Consider the following 17,014-nt stretch of genomic DNA (forward strand, 5'->3'; position numbering starts at 1 on the left):
GATGCATTATTTCCTACCTCTGACTCATGTACTCATGTATTCGTCAAGGAAATGATTAGCCATTGCTCAACTGTTTTAGTGAAGTTAATAAATAATGAAGGCGTTTAGATTCAGTTCAATGTTTTTGTGTCAGTAATACAGTATTTGTCTTAAGGCAGCTATCAAGCAAGACATTATACAAAGAGTGTTTGCATGTGCAAAAGAACAGTTCTTTATTGAATGTGAGTAAAGAGCAGTATCCTTAAATGGTTTGCATTGTGTATCCATGCATTGAATGTACTGTACATATAAATCAACATTTTAGACTTTTTGTCAATCAACAATACACCACATAAATTGAATGAGATGGTGTTTCTTGGTGGTTCAGACAAAAAAAAAAACCAAGGTCAGTAAGCGACAAAAGAAAATAAATGAGCATTATAGCAATATAATAAAGGTACTAGTAAAATGGTTAAATGCAAATGTTTAAATGTGAATGCACTGAGCTAAACAGATAGATGGCCAGGAGAAGGAGTGGTACCTGAATGTGGATGCCCTGCTTCGCATGTTGCAGAAACTTTCAAGAGGTCAACATAAAACATTTAATTAAACCTAATTAAAGCATGATCATTGGAGCTGCTCTGTCAATTCAGCAATGAAGCAAGAGGACAGTTCCTGATCTTCTCCACTGCCCACAACACCTCTGAAGATTTCTGGACAGAGGCCTTCTAGACAAAGATGTGGTTGATCTGCATAAGGGAACATTAAGATCCTCATACATCTCTCAACAGAAGCTTTGATGTCATCCAGAAATTCTGCCTTCTCTGTTACCCCTCACCTCCTGTCCGTTCTGTAGTCCAACATCATCCAGCCCATTCTGTTGTATAGCTATAGTTAAACACGTGAGAGGTGCGCTCGTGACGTTAAGCACAAACGTTAATTTCAACAGCACAAACGAGCACAAACGTAGTACAAACGAATGAGACCAGTTTGGAGTGATTTGGACATGGAGGGGGGGCTGGTGACGTCACGCGTATGAAAAAGAATCGGTTATATTTAAAAAACCATAAAAGCACAAACGTTAATTTCAACAGCACAAACGAGCACAAACGTAGCACAAACGAACGAGACCAGTTTGGAGTGATTTGGACGTGGAGGGGGGGCTGGTGACGTCACGCGTATGAAAAAGATCCAGTTATAGCCTAATTTAAAAACCATAAAAGCACAAACGTTAATTTTCACAGCACAAACGAGCACAAACGTAGCACAAACGAACGAGACCAGTTTGGAGTGATTTAGACATGGAGGGGGGGCTGGTGACGTCACGCGTATGAAAAAGAATCGGTTATATTTAAAAAACCATAAAAGCACAAACATTAATTTCAACAGCACAAACGAGCACAAACGTAGCACAAACGAACGAGACCAGTTTGGAGTGATTTGGACGTGGAGGGGGGGCTGGTGATGTCACGCGTGTGAAAAATTAAACGACTGTAACTTTACAAAGCAAGTGATTGAAGCGTTCATTTTAACAGCACAAACGAGCACAAACGTAGCACAAACGAATGAGACTACTTTGGAGAAATTTGGACGTGGAGGGGGGGCTGCGTGACGTCACCAGTCAGAAAATGCATTTTTAAATTACTCAAAAGCCTTAATAGCACAAATGAAAATATTTGCAGCACAAACGGGCACAAACCCAGCACAAACGAACTGCAGTGTTATTTCAGCATTTTGGGTATGAGGGGGGGCCAGCTTCACGCAGGTACAATACCTTCATCTTTCTCTCCTTTCATCTCCTTATCTGACCTATCATCACTCACTCCCAGTCCATCTGGAAACAAGGCATAATTTGCTCTTGGATTAATTGACTTAATATCTCTTACACCTGATTAATAATAAACCCACCATAATGTAACAGAACGACAACATTGAAATTGTGCTTGTTATTGTTTTAACTGAAAACCTCTACAGTATAAATAGCAGGTACATGTTATTCTAACCTTTTGTGCTCTTTGTCATCCAGCTGGCGAGTGATCCAGTGCCTTTCGCAGCCTCACGCAGCTCCTTTTGTTTATATTTTAACGTCCTCTCCTTACGAGGCATCTCTGCAGAATGAAATATGATTGATAAACTGTAATCTGATACACAAAACCCACACACACAGTGACATTTCATACTTTTTCCAGACATATAGGCCTACTGTATAGCTATGAATTTGCTCCATGGTGCTGATTCACAATCTGCCCTTTATTATTCGTAGTGCTGATAAAGTAAAAAAATAATTAAATTATGTAGAAATCATGTATTTAAATGTATTTGTGCTTTATCCACTTTGTGCAAGACAGCAAGGTTATAAATGTCACATATTTTATATTCATGCATATTTAATTTGTCTGTATTCACCGTATTTCGCCACGGCCACTTTCAAGTGTGCGTTTCTTCCGCCTTTGTGTTAGAACTTCCGGTCAGCTATTTTTGCATTAGTGTACACTGTTGGAAAAAAGAAAATTAAAGGCTAATAACTTGATGTGTCAATTTAGTGTTTTTCAGGAAGACTGTGGGAAAGCAGGAGTAAGGAGGCCTCAGTGGCCTTGAGGAGAACAGAAGGGGTCTATTCAGTGCAGGATGTGTAGCAAGCAGTTTTTAGATAACCAGGCACACAGGCTGGGAGAAGAGGAGCAGGTGATTTTCCATGGAGAGCAGCCAAGATTGGGGAGTTATCGAAACTTAACAATTCGAAACTTATGGACAGAGAGTATGAAAGAAAAGACATCGCCCAGCACGAGAGGCTTTTCGCTTGGACACTGCTGAGATCCACTTGGGTTAGGTAGATTCCTAGGCAACTAGCACCAGTGCACTGAAGAGTTTGTACCACGTATACTTCTATTATATTGCATTCAATTATATTCTATATAAATCATTTTAAAAGAACTTTTGTTGTCGAGACTTTGCTTGGACCACTCAGTCAAAAACCAGTCGGTTCATCGGGGCGGTGTTGGGGCCCGTCTGGGTCGGAGAAGAAAATTCCCAACAAATTGGTAGCAGAGGATGGTTTTGGCTGGAGTCGAATTCTGCAATTAGGACAAGAGAGGAGGTCAATCCGTCCGTGAGGTGACTGAACTAAACCGCGCGGTCTGAAAAAAGGTAAGGAGCCATTCTCTCCTATTGGCTGATGTTACTACGTCATAGGCTAAATTAAAGTTCAGTCACTAAATGGTCGAGGCGAAATACTCTCTGTAAATTTAGTATTGAAATTGTATACGTGTTACAAATTCGATATATAGACAGGAGGATTGCCCTACGACTCAAAGTCGTAGGAGGACGCCCTGTAAACTGCAGTAAATTTGGCAGGTAGCCCGATTATTCTTGGAACAATCGGAGGTCGCGCCCGTTTGTTGTTTTAATTAAGGCAGGTAGCCTGGAATTCTGTGAATTCCGGAGGACGCGCCAGTTTGTTGTTTTAATTAAGGTAGGTAGCCTGGAATTTTGTGAATTCCGGAGGACGCGCCAGTTTATTATTTTAATTAAGGCAGGTAGCCTGGAATCCTGTGGATTCCGGAGGACGCGCCATTTTGATTATTGGGGGCCCCGTGTGTTTTGGTAAAATTCCGTGTGTGATTGGTGAGATTACGGCCGTGTGTGTGTGTTTGCAAATTTGCAGGGTTGGGTTGGTTTTCATGTATCGTGTGGTTTTATGCTGAATAAAGACCTGTATAAGTTGTTTGAGCATACGTGCTATAATAAAACTTGAGAGCCTTTCATTGGGGGACTTATAAACCCATGCCCATAAATCCATGAGCCTCTGTGAGGACATTTGAACCCCTGAGTAAGTTGCATGAGCCCCCAAGAAAGACGTTCGTCATTGTGTACACAAGCACAAGAGAAACGTTTCATAAGAGGTTAAAGTGTAAAACAAAAATTATTATATATTTTTTCATGCATGAAATTATAATTTGGTTTATGACGCTCCGTAAACGTACGATTTAAGTGCTGGAAGTGAAACTCGCGCGAGCTGTGTTGAGCTGGAGTTGTTTGGAGTGTGTAGATATTAACTTGTGTCTGTCTGCCCTTGGGGTGCGCGCTGGCGAGTTAAAGCGCTTGCGAACACGACGATAAAGTGATAAAGTTTACTGAATTAATTTGGGGGTATTAAAGTGCTAGTGAGTACAACGAAAAAGTTTTAAAATTTACTGAATCGAAGCAAAAGTAATTTGGAAGTAGTTTAAAAATCAGAGTTATATCATGGATAACATTAAGGGTTTGGAGGATTATTTGGTTGATACTATGGAGAAACGTGCTGTGCCGAGAATGAGGTCTGACACGGTGATGTATGTGAAAAAATGTTTTGAGAAGATGCGATCCGAAGGGTTGTGGCCAGACCCGGACGACCGTGGTGTGTATCAGGTTGATTGGGAGCACATCGAGAAGCATTGGGTCACACAGGTTAATAAAGAGAAAAAAAGATTAGAGGCTAGCGGAGCCCTAACTAAGCAAAAGCGTAAAATCCAGCTGGAAGAAGCTGAAACTTATTTGTCGTATGTGAGAACATTTCGGAAAATTTGTCAGAAGATTAATGATAAAGAACGAGTTGAAACCAAAAAGACAGAACTCCCTGTGCCCCCTCCCTATGCAGAAAAAGCGTGTGAACCCAGTGCTCCTCAATGTCCGCGTGCAGCGCTGATGGCGCCTGTGTCTGTGAGTGAAATGAGTGACGTTGGTGTGGACGGGGCTTCTGCACGTCCAAAATCAGTGAGAGAGCGTGAATGTGATGAGGGGAGACAAGTGGTAATGGAGGTTGTCAGTGATGTGGCTATGGATAAAATAGAGAGTAGACTAGCGAGGCTCGAAGACCGTGATCGCGAGAAAGCTGGAGAAACAGAGATAAATAATGCATTGCAAAGAATTGAACAGCGAATGGATGAGAGTTTGAGTCTGAGTGCCCCCACCCGGTTCGAACAGACGTTGAACAGAGCAGAGAAAGTGGTCTGTGACGTGGAGAAAGCCATCAGGCAGGAAGAGGCTAAGTTGGAAAAAGAGCGTGCGAGACAGCAAAAGAAATGCGCTGCGGATGATAAAAGGAGAAATAGAGGCGCACCTGACTGTAGAGATACATTGATTGTGACTGGTGAAAATTTAGAATGGGAAGCGGAGAATGACGAGGGTGGGGCGAACAGACGAGTGAAAACTCCCTCTTCAGAGGAGAGCGAGGTGGGAGATGAATGTATTAACCTGTCTGAATCCGAGGAATGGGTGAGAGTGCCCGCCTACTATGACAGGCACGGTGTAGTCACGCGATCAAAAGCCAAGAACATGTCGACCCCTGGTGGTCATTATCCGCTAATGGCAGTACCAGGGAGCAGTTACGCACACACATACGCACCGTGGACACACAGAGATTTGCACACTATGATAGATAAATTACCCAATCCTAAAAAGGGCGTTCAGTATTTCTTGTCTAAATTTGAACAGTACACGGCTGGGGACATGTTGTGTTTGGGAGATATAAGGACATTGTTTAAAGCTATGGGAGTTTTGAGTATGTTGTCTACAGCCGAGAAGGCGGCTGGAACAGAGCATCTGGCTGATGAGGCCCCGTTCGGTAGAATAAGAAGTGCTTTGTGGGGACAGCTGAGATTGCAAAATCAGGACACGTTTGACACGGCAGCCTTATCAGGGGTTAAACCTAAAGAAGATGAAGACCCGATGTCGTACTTAGATAGGTGCAAAGAAATCTGGCAAGCTAAAACTGGCGTTAGGCATGATAAATCAATCCCAGTGCGGGCTATGTACAGAGCAGCGGTCGTGGCGAGTTTATCTGAGGGAGTGCAAACGAAACTAAAAGATGTGGTCGCGCTGGATCAAAAGGAAGAAGGTGAATGGGAAGCTGTAATTACACACCATATGAAGCGTGAGGCAGAGAAGGGCGAAAACACTGATAAGTTAATGAAGGATGCATTACTCAAATTGTTGAGGGAGAAGGACAATTCAAAGCCTAAAAAGCAATTAGTGTCAAAGGAAGACACTCCAGTACAGGTAGCGGCCGTACAGCCACCCGCGCAACCAGTGATGCAACCCATACAACCCATGATGCAACCTTATGTTATGCCACAACAGGTCAACAGCTGGGCGGTGCCACAACAGCCCGGTTACTACGCCCAGGCAGGCCCATACCGAGGCAGAGGCAGAGCCAAAGGTAGGTTCAGGGGAGGCAGAGTAGGGAACTTCCAAACCACACAAAGCAACGGCTGTTTTAGTTGTGGCCAGATGGACCACTGGGCAAGAGATTGTCCGATGACGCAGCAGCAGCAGCCAATGCAGTACCAGCAGCCAATGCAGTATCAGCAGCAACAGCCAATACAGCAGCAACAACCAGTACAGTATCAACAGCCAATACAGTACCAGCAACCCCAAAATGTAAATTACCAGCAGAAACCCGCACTCACACAAGGACAACAGGTTGTGCCTCCTGGCATGCAATACATGCCAGCGCCACCTGGTGGCCAATGAAGCTGCCCGATGTCCAGTTCCCCCACATGCAGTGAACCAGTTGTATGTCTATTGGTGGAGGGGGAGCCAGTGGAGTTCTTAGTCGACACGGGAGCCACCACGTCAGTCTTAACAGACAGGAAGTGGAAAGGCTACTTGTCGAAGATGTCACTATCCACTACTGGATTTCTGGGAAAAACTACACTGCAGCCACTGACTGTGCCCTTGAAGGTGTCAGTGGGCTCAGGCCCACAGGTCGAGCACACATTTTTGTTTTCAGAACAGTGCCCAATTAATTTGTTAGGTAGAGATTTGTTGTGTTAATTTTCAGCCATTATTGAATGCACACCGAGTGAAGGTAAATTAGCTGTCTCTGTCACCAACCACGATGAGCGCCTCAGAATACTTAATCAACAAGCAGCAGACGGCCCAGCTCACATTTACTGGGCCACATTACAACATCCTGAGGAACAAGCAACTGCAAAAAATTTGCTTTACACATTTAATTTATGGAAACCATGGTTCCTGTCACTTCAGAGTATGACCCCACCAATAGACAGCACACACTGCACTTTTAATTACATCAGAGGGGAGGATGGGGTTTATGGACAGCTGTGGAATAACATTGAAGGTCAATTACAAAATATAAATTGTGAATCAATGATTTTTGGACCTGAAGGTGTGGCTGCACTAGTTGTGTTAACAGGAGAACAGATGACGTACTGGAGAAACCCGGACCAGCAGGATTCACTACCACATGTCTCGCTGTTGGTCTCGGCTGGACACGAACCTCGTGAGCTGGGCCCCATGCTGGCCACTGCCATGAAGGAACAGTTTCGCCCAACCTGTCTGCCAGGGGTAGAGGGTACGTCGGATGGTAAGTACTGGAGAGTCGCATGTGACACCAGTGACTTGGCGTACTTCTGTAACCAGCCCCTGACAGCCACACACGGCAGAGCACTGTTGGATCACCCCCAGGCCAAAGAACAACTAGAGACGGTCCCAGCCAACTTGTGGACCACGACAAAGGTAGATGTAGGATGTGCATCACACCACATGGCTCCTATTAGGTTAAAGCCAGGAGAAACAGTCGTTCATCAGCCAAAGTACCGAATCAAGCCAGAAGCCATGGCAGGTATTACAGACACCATTGCAGATTTGATCAAAGTTGGAGTTCTGAAACCCACGACGTCACCATGGAACACGCCCATACTACCTGTTAAAAAACCTGGAAAAGATGAGTATCGTATGGTGCATGATTTGAGGCGCATTAATGATGTCACTGTAACTGAGAACATACCAGTACCTGACCCCTATCGATCTTTGCAGAACCTGACGACTGAACACTGCAGCTTTTCATGCATAGATTTAGCTAATGCTTTCTTTTCAATACCAATTGATGAGAATGTGAAAGACATTTTTGCGTTTACCTTTAAAGGTCAACAGTACACATACAACAGGCTACCTCAAGGCTACAAAGACTCACCAGGCATCTTCAATCAATGTCTGTTGAAAGATCTGTCTAGATTAACTGACAATGATTTGATTGACTCTAACACCGTACTAATACAGTTCGTGGACGATTTGTTAATAGCTAGTACTTCACCTGATAAGTGCCTTAGAGACACCATAACCATTCTAACCTTGTTAGCTGAATTAGGTTACAAAGTGAACAAGTCAAAACTCCAGGTGGCCAGGCCGATGGTCACCTTTCTGGGGAGAAACATCTCACACAAAGGTCACACCCTGACTCCAAATCAGAGACAGTCAATACTGTCATTTCCAAAGCCCATTACAGTGTCCCAAATGATGTCATTTTTAGGCCTGACAGGCTACTGCCGCAACTACATACCTAACTACAGTGATTTAGCTCACAGCCTCAGAAAACTCGCAGTGTCAAAAGGTCTGAGTAACGGGAAGGTGGAGCTTGACTGGACGGTTGAGGCAGAGAGGGATTTCATAACTCTGAAACAAGCACTTGCTAGTGCTACTGAATTAGCAGCACCAGACTACACACAACCTTTTCATTTAAATGTTTCTGTAAGAGACAATCATGTTCATGCTTGTCTCTTTCAGAAGGGGGAGAGTGAAGGAAGGAACATTTTATTTTTTCACAGTTCCAAATTAGATCAACCAGTGATAGGAACAGGACCATGCACAACATACATGGCAGGACTCACCACAGCGATAGAGAAGACAGCACACTTGGTAATGTGTCACCCACTAATAGTCAGCACCAATCACGGAGTAATGGCGTTCATAAACTCACAAGCCTTTTCTTTGTCAAGAGCACGACAGAACAAGATAAAAGCCATACTCACACAGCCACACATCACGTACAACACTGCGTCAAAACTTGTGAATCTGACTGATAACATTGAAGTAGCCGAAGATGCGACACCACATGACTGCGCTGACGCCACAGAAAGATACATTCAGCTCAGACCAGAACTGCACAAGGTCAGAATTACTAAACCAGGAGCATGGGAACTCTGTTCAGATGGGAGTTGTTGGAGACAAGGTAACGAACTGAAGGCCTCTTACGCTGTGGTACAAGCGTGTGGGGAAGAGTGGGAGGAGGTGGAATCAGGAGTGGTTCCACAACCAGCTTCAGCTCAGCTGGCAGAAATGGTCGCACTCACTAGAGCACTGGAACACGCGTCAGGACAGATTGTGAACATTTACACAGATTCAGCATACGTGCACGGGGTCATCCACCATGAACTAGTCAGGTGGATGGATAATGGGTATACTAACGCCACGGGACAGCCAATCAAACATTTGAGAGCAGTACATGAGTTGAGTGAAGCTATCATGTTACCCAAAGAAGTGGCTGTGATAAAGGTAAGAGGACATCAGGGTAATGACAGTTTTGTTTCTAGAGGTAATGAAGCTGCTGACAGAGCAGCCAAAGCTGCTGGAGGGTACAACCCACAGAGCTTGTTGTTGCTGGAAACTCATAACATGCCTGAGTTGACGGAGAGCCACCTGGCACAGATCCAAGAACAAGCCACGGTCTATGAGAAGCAATTGTGGATAGACCGGGGAGCCACAGTCACTAAAGGACTCTGGAGGAGTCCAGAAGGGAGAGTAGTTTTGCCCTTAGAGAAGATGAAATTGATACTATGCGAAGCACATGGGCCTACTCACTCCGGAGTGTCGGCCATGGTGACCAAATTAGAATGTTTATGGTGGCATCCATACCTCAGAGACCACGTGAAGCAATACGTGAGCGAATGCGATATCTGTCAGTCATACAATGTGAAGAAACCATACCGGGTGAGAATTGGAGGATACCCAGTGCCCACGGGGCCATTTGAGGAGATTGTGATCGATTACACAGACATGGGGCCAGACAACAGGGTAAGGGGGTACAGGTACCTGTTGGTCATGGTAGACAGATTCACCAAGTGGGTAGAAGCTATACCCACCAAAAAGGAAGATTCAAAATCAGTCATAAAATGGTTGCAAAATGAGTTGATTCCCAGGTACGGCCTACCAAAAGTGATTAGGAGTGACAATGGGTCCCACTTTGATAACAAACACTTGGCAGAAGTAGAACAAAAGCTGGGCCTAACCCACAAGTTTGGCACTGTCTACCACCCACAGTCACAGGGGTTGGTGGAAAGAGCCAACCAGACCATTAAGACTAAACTGGCCAAGGTGTGCGCAGCAGGAGACATGGACTGGGTTCAGGCGCTGCCACTAGTGTTGATGTCCATGAGAGCGACCCCCACGGGAGAATACAATCTCTCACCACACCAGCTCATGACAGGACGACCCATGCCAGGGTGCCCTCGACCAAGGATTGAGGGACCAGCTTTGGAAATCCAGGAACAGGAGATGTCAGAGTACATGAGAGAATTAACCAAGTTGCTTTGTGAAATCAATAAGTCTGTTCAACAGGAAAAAGGAGAAGAAGACCTGGAATCACCCAAGGTGAAGGTGAAGCCAGGGGATTGGGTAAGGATCAAGGTGCACAAGAGGAAGTGGAACGAGCCACGGTGGACAGGCCCGTGGGAGGTCGAAGGTGCCAACGAGCACTCAGTGAAAGTGAGGAAAGACAAAGGTAAGACTTGGTACCACATTTCACACTGTGTTGCAGCAAAAGAACCAACAAGAACCACAGGAGAGATCAAGACACACCTGGAGGAGACAGGAGAAGCCCCAGGGAAAGAGTTGGTGGTGAGTACCGACCCCAGTGTAGCTTTTTACAGAGAATACATCACAGCCGAGGACTGGTGGGAGGAAGGTGAAGGAGACCTGTTGGAGACTGACTGTGAGGCTATAGCACACTGTGTGAGCGCGGACCTGAACCTGGGAGCTGGAGTGGCTCTGCAGATCAGACAAGCGTTTGGCACTACAGGTATAGCCAAGGTGCCCATAGGCAAGTGTGCCACACAAACCACACAGACACATATTATATTCCATTTAGTGACCAAAAGATACTACAGGGAGAAGCCAGAATTAGGAGATCTGATTTCAAGCATACAACACCTGGCCACATTGTTAATATCATTGAACATTAACACTCTAGCCATACCGAAGCTGGGTTGTGGACTAGACGGATTAGACTGGAGGACTGTGAAACCAATCATTAAAACTTTACTTAAACCAACCGGTACCAAGGTGGTGGTGCATCATCTTCCATCCTAGGATGGAACTGTGGGAAATAAGAGACATGTTGTCGGGACGTGTGGGACGTCCAGATGAGGCTCAGTACCAACAATATGTTAGAGTAGGGAGATTAACTTTGAGAACATGGACTTGGCTATGGGGGGGAACATTTCTAGCCACGGTGATAATAGGAGCGGTGGTGATATTTAGTGTAGGAAATCAGAAACAACCCAATAACGTGAACGTAACTTTGTGTCGGTGGGACGACAATCACACTGCCTGCAAAGAGGTGAGGCCCGATGAGATCCACAGCCCTAACCCGCTAGTAAACGCGACCAAACCAGAGAAAATAGACTTTAAAGTAAGAAAACCAAGAGGAGCTGGAACCAGGCCAGTAGGACAGTCCAAGGACCGGTGTGTACGGACATACGGAGGTGTGGAATTGAGTTATAGAGATGGTACAGCCTCGAGCTGGACTTTTGACTTATGTGAGGTAGTGGACTGCGGGGGAGCCAATGCCTCATACAGAGGATGTGATTTGTACATATGTTGGACCAATCAAGTTAATGCGGGCTGTCATGGAAGGGGGAGTTTCTATAGTGCAGACTGGTGTCCTGGTTGGGGGTCGGTGATAAAGTACTCGGGGAGATGGAAACCGACATTAGGAGATAAGAAAGGTAACCCTTCCACGACCTCTTTGAGCAAATGGTGGGTCGATGTGTCGTTTCAGCGAGATTATCACGTGTCCCAAAATCCAGTGACTTTTTCTGTCAAATGGAATGGGCAGATATGGGGTAATAACAGACCGTTGTACTTCACCCTGGGGGTGGAACAATCAGGACGTGACATATGGGGAATAATTAAACTCAGCTATTTAGCCAAACCCAAGCCACTCAGCCCAGCAAAACCTGAGGCAAAAATAAAAGAGGTGGAGGATTCAGCAGACAAGTTCACTCTAACCACAGATTTCACTAAATTATCGTCCCAGCAGTTAATAGAATTAGCAACCGGTTACAGCGGCTCGAATTTGTGGTTGTCATGGCTAGAACAAAACAGTAGAGAAAATGGGTTAGAAGGTTGTGTGGCCTGCGCAGCGGCCCGACCCGCGTTGATGACCTCACCAGCCCCACTGAATCCTGAAACAGATCCAGTAGGATATCAGTGTATGTTGAATTTAACTAAGGTGAAAAGTATTGCGACCTCAAATTGTTCCAGCCTGGACAGTATTTTTCCGTACGTCAAAAATTTGGAAGGAGGTAACGCTCCTTTCGTGCCAGTAAAACTTAAAGGACAGTACCAATGTTTTAACTTGACCGAGAAAGACGCAATCATGAGTGTGGGAGAAATTGAACCAGATTGGTGTAACGCCACAACGAAGGTCCCGGGGATAGGGAGAGTAGCCCGGGCAGGGATCTGGTGGTACTGCGGAGGACACACTCTGGTGGCATTAATACCAGGAAAAGTTAAAGGAATCTGTGCTATGGTTAGACTAATCACACCAATAACAATGATAGGGCTGAGGGAAATCACACCGCAGCCTGCTACAGCCCAAGGGAGAAAGAAGCGTGATGCCTTTGATTTGTCCATAGGGTCACCAACATACATTGACTCCATAGGAGTGCCTCGGGGGGTTCCCAATGAATACAAGCTAGTTGATCAAATAGCTACGGGCTTTGAGAACATTCCAATTATATCAGCCTTGTTTCCAGTAACACCGAACAAGAATGTAGATAGGATCAACTTTGTCCATTACAATGTGCTGAGATTAACCAACCTAACGAGAGACGCAATAGAGGGGCTGAGCGAACAACTGAGAGCTACCTCACTGATGGCCGTACAAAACAGAATGGCTCTAGATATGCTCCTGGCGGAAAAAGGGGGTGTATGTTTCATGTTTGGCGACAACTGTTGTACCTTCATTCCCAATAACACCGCACCGGACGGGTCGGTGACCAGAGCTCTGGACGGACTGAAGGCTTTATCTAAGGAGATGCAGGAGGCCTCAGGTATCAGTAACCCCATGGAGGAGTGGTTCACGAAGGTGTTTGGGAAATGGAAGGCACTGATTATGTCCTTGTTTATGTCAGTAGCAGTGTTCATTGCAATTGTTGTTATTTGTGGATGTTGTTGTATACCATGTATCAGATCTCTCACCCAAAGGTTGATCACAGCCGCGATTGAGAAGGGGGATGCAAAGAACCCACCACCATACACCATGCCACTGATGGTGGAGGATGATGATGACATATCATCTGAAGAAGACGATTCTGTGTGAAAAACTTGTTGTTTTTGATTAATTATGCTTGCTTTGTAGGTATTGGCAGCGTCTGCGACTGATGAAGAATGAAGACGCACCACACATTAGAGCACAACCAACAGTACATGAAAGTCAATTCACTAGTTTAAGAAATAATATGCATGACACATGGGCACATTAATAGAACGGGTCGAGGTGATCTCCCACTGGGCGGGACCTGGGTCTCGTGGACAACGTCAAGTCACGAAACCGTGGGAGATGAAGGGGGGCATCTCCAAATAGTCTGAAAGGTCTTGGCCCACGACTGGGGAGGGATCCAGAACCCACAAATCACATAAAAGAACACATAGACATTGTACTAACTGACATAGTCACACTATGAATGTATACACATTTAGGGATTTTTATGATTGTCTTTCTTTTAAGAAGTGCACTGGGCTAGATAAAATTTTGTATTAGACTAGAGTTAGACCAATGTTTTGGTCTAAAAGGGGGATTGTTGGAAAAAAGTGAATAACTTAATGTTTAAACTTAATGTTTTCCTGAAAGGCTATGGAAGAGCAGAAGTGAGAAGGCCTCAGTGGCCTTGAGGAGAATAGAATGGGCCTATTCAGTGTAAGCTGCAAAACAAGCAGTTTGAGATAAGGAGATGGACGGCTAGAGAGGAGCAGGGGGGTCTCTAAGGAAGAGTAGCAAAGGTGGGGGCAGATATCGAAACTTAGAGATGAGGTATGAAAGGGAGGACATCGCCCAGCACGAGGACTTTTTGCTTGGACGCTGCTGAGATCCACTTGGGTTAGGTAGAGTTCTAGGCAACTAGTACCAGAGAGTTTGTACCACGTATACTTTGACTATATTGTATTCAATTATATTCCATATAAATTAATCTAAAAGAACTTTTGGTGTTAAGACTTTGCTTGGGTAATTCAGTCAAAACCAATCGGTTCATCGGGGCAGTGTTGGGGCCTATCTGGGTCAAGAAAAAATATCCCAACAGGAATAGCTCATTGTATTTCTATGTTCTCACCACTTACATCTCTCTCTCTCTCTCTCACTCTTATCACTCTCTGGCAAAAATGTATGGCAAAAATCATAATCATAATTTTGATTGATATTGAGATCAACATGATTATTCATTGGCTTTGGTAACGTCATGAATTCATTGAGCACTGATAGCTTTTAAGCACAGCAAAGCATTGCAATGCTAAGGCTTTTTACCAGACAAAAATAATACATTGCTAGTGTGCACTTGAGCCTACTACAGTGATATTGGTAGGCTATTTACATGTTGATATATACAGCAGAAATATTGCTAGGAGGATCATTTATTAAGTTTCACTTTCAGCTCTGCTGTGTTAGTAGACAATATGCTATAGCACACGCACTGAGCCAAAAGGCTAACCTACTTTAAACTTAAGGTAAACAACTCACATTTAGTCAGTAATTCTACCAGTCAGCAGCTCTCTCTCTTTCTCTCTCTAACCAACATACCAACATAAGGGGGGGTCGGAGGGGGGAGCTCGCCCTTGAATACTTGAACAATGATCTCACCTTGTCTTTGTTCATCTCTAACCTCAGGCTCATCTTCAGAAGAGCCGTCAGGACTGGCCACGGCTGCTCCTGCTGCTGCACCAGCACCACTGTTTGTTCTGAAACTGGTTAATGTTGACAACTAACGTTAGCCGGCTCATAATTGTCTTTATACTTACAGCCGCAAGCAGCCTTGTTGGCAACTAGCTAAGCTAACGACTTCACGTGAGCATACAAACAGCAGCAGCTGTCTGGAGTGGACTACGTTAACTTTAATTGGACTTTGTATAATAAGCAAACTCGGTTCACCTTTGGGAAAGCTGTCAACAGTTGCCTCCCCTCATTCTGCATTCTTTCTTTTTCCTTCCTTTCTTTCCTCTTTTGATAACCTGATTTGTGCTTTTTGGGCAGCATGATGTCTAGCCCCCAGGTCATTCAATCTGGGCTCACTGACGTTACACTTGCCGGTAGCTGTTGGGCGGACTAAACCATTTTGCACAGCCAAGAGGGGGCCCCAGAATGTTCAATATGTTGAGACTAAAGTTCATTCCCTCAGTTGATGTTATCCATATATTTGAAATATTAATTAATAAATAATTAATTAGAGGGCCCAATTAAACACCAAAATAAAAACATCACAAAAAACTATTATCAGGATTTTCATGGGCCCCTCTCCCTACTTGGGCCCTGGGTGGTCAGGTCCACTTTTAGGCCACAGTTCTCGGTGTAACACCTGTTTAACTTAACAAGTCAGTAAGCGATTGGCTAAGGCAGCGTTATGGTAGCCAATCAGAGCCAGTGTTTTTACACACGCGCCCAAACACCAGTGACGCACGACACAAATGGAGAAGAGGCAGAAATGGCGAGTCAGGAGCAAGCCAAAAAAAAATTGGCATTTTCAATGTGGCGATATAAGGGTCATTCCAGGATTTTGGTACATTTCAGGGGTGGTCACTTCTGAAAATTTGATCTTCAATTTGATCATTTTAAATCATATATTTATTATCTACAGGTTATCAAAAAGTTTGATTCGTCAAGCTCAGATATGGAAGCAGTTTTTTCTTTATTAGATGTAAATTGGTATGCAGTAACAGGGTTGCAAATTTAGGCTAAGTTGTGGTCTACCCCAGGAACAGATGCTCACTGTAAAATTTAGCTATGTATACAAGATCAAGGACAAATATAATTATATAAGTATACAGAGGTGGGGACTCGAGTCACATGACTTGGACTCGAGTCAGACTCGAGTCATTAATATTAAGACTTTTGACTTGACTTGAAAAAATATTCAGAGATTTAGACTTGACTTGGACTTTTACACCAATAACTTGGGACTTGAATTGGACTTGAACCTGTTTACTTGCAAAGACTTGATTTTTTTTTACCCCAAATCTAAATTTTAAAACGCATATTTATAAAGTGCGCCCCATTAATTTCATTTCCGTCCTTCTGACGCAGACCGGTCCTCTGCTTTTCCACACTTTGTACGTGTGTGTGTGCATGAGCTGCAGCACAACCAATCAAATGGGGGGGCAGCGAACGTAAATTGTTACCGGGCGGGGTGTAAAATGGACACAAATTAAGTATTATATTGCGATTGATCGATCGCCAGTGGTTGGCGCCAGAGCGAACTAGTAACTCATTGAATCATAGATATGGATCAGAGGTAAATAAACTAGATTTTTTTCGGCGTGAGAAATCGGATTTGTGGCGTGAGAGCGTGTGAAGACGGTCAAATTCGTGTGTCTCACGCTCAATGCATGAGGGTTGGCAACCCTGGGTTCTGTATCTGAACTCAGGTAAGAGAGCCTCTCTCTGTCACCATCATAATATCCAGTTCTATCTCAGCATGGATTGTGATTTTGAAGACATCTACGTCGAGAAAAAAATATATTGACAAAAGTGGAGCGAGTTTTCAGCTATGGGGACATCATTCTACGGCCTCATCGTGCACAAATGACATACAGACTTTTGGCCAGTTTGGTCTTTTGCAAATGCAATGCCGAATAGTTTACTGAAATGTCTAAAGTTGCAGATTCCTGTTAATTGTTCAGTTCTTGTATTTGTTTGTGTCACTCACACATGGACACACATGTTCTCTAAGAAACCAGATAAGAGAAGAGAGGGGAAAATGCCGTTATG

General features: G+C 44.4%; 1 long non-coding RNA gene across 1 annotated transcript; it reads right to left on the reverse strand.

The window, feature by feature from the left end:
• Positions 1–1,706: 1,706 nt before the first annotated feature.
• On the reverse strand, positions 1,707–15,825 carry LOC143500288 (uncharacterized). Its single transcript, XR_013126738.1, has 5 exons — positions 15,182–15,825; positions 14,894–14,997; positions 2,386–2,472; positions 1,983–2,087; positions 1,707–1,813 (listed from the first exon to the last, which is right to left on the reverse strand). It is a non-coding gene; the product is annotated as an uncharacterized LOC143500288 (long non-coding RNA).
• Positions 15,826–17,014: the final 1,189 nt, after the last annotated feature.

The sequence above is a fragment of the Brachyhypopomus gauderio genome, unplaced genomic scaffold (assembly GCF_052324685.1).
Source record: "Brachyhypopomus gauderio isolate BG-103 unplaced genomic scaffold, BGAUD_0.2 sc140, whole genome shotgun sequence".
Taxonomy (NCBI): domain Eukaryota; kingdom Metazoa; phylum Chordata; class Actinopteri; order Gymnotiformes; family Hypopomidae; genus Brachyhypopomus; species Brachyhypopomus gauderio.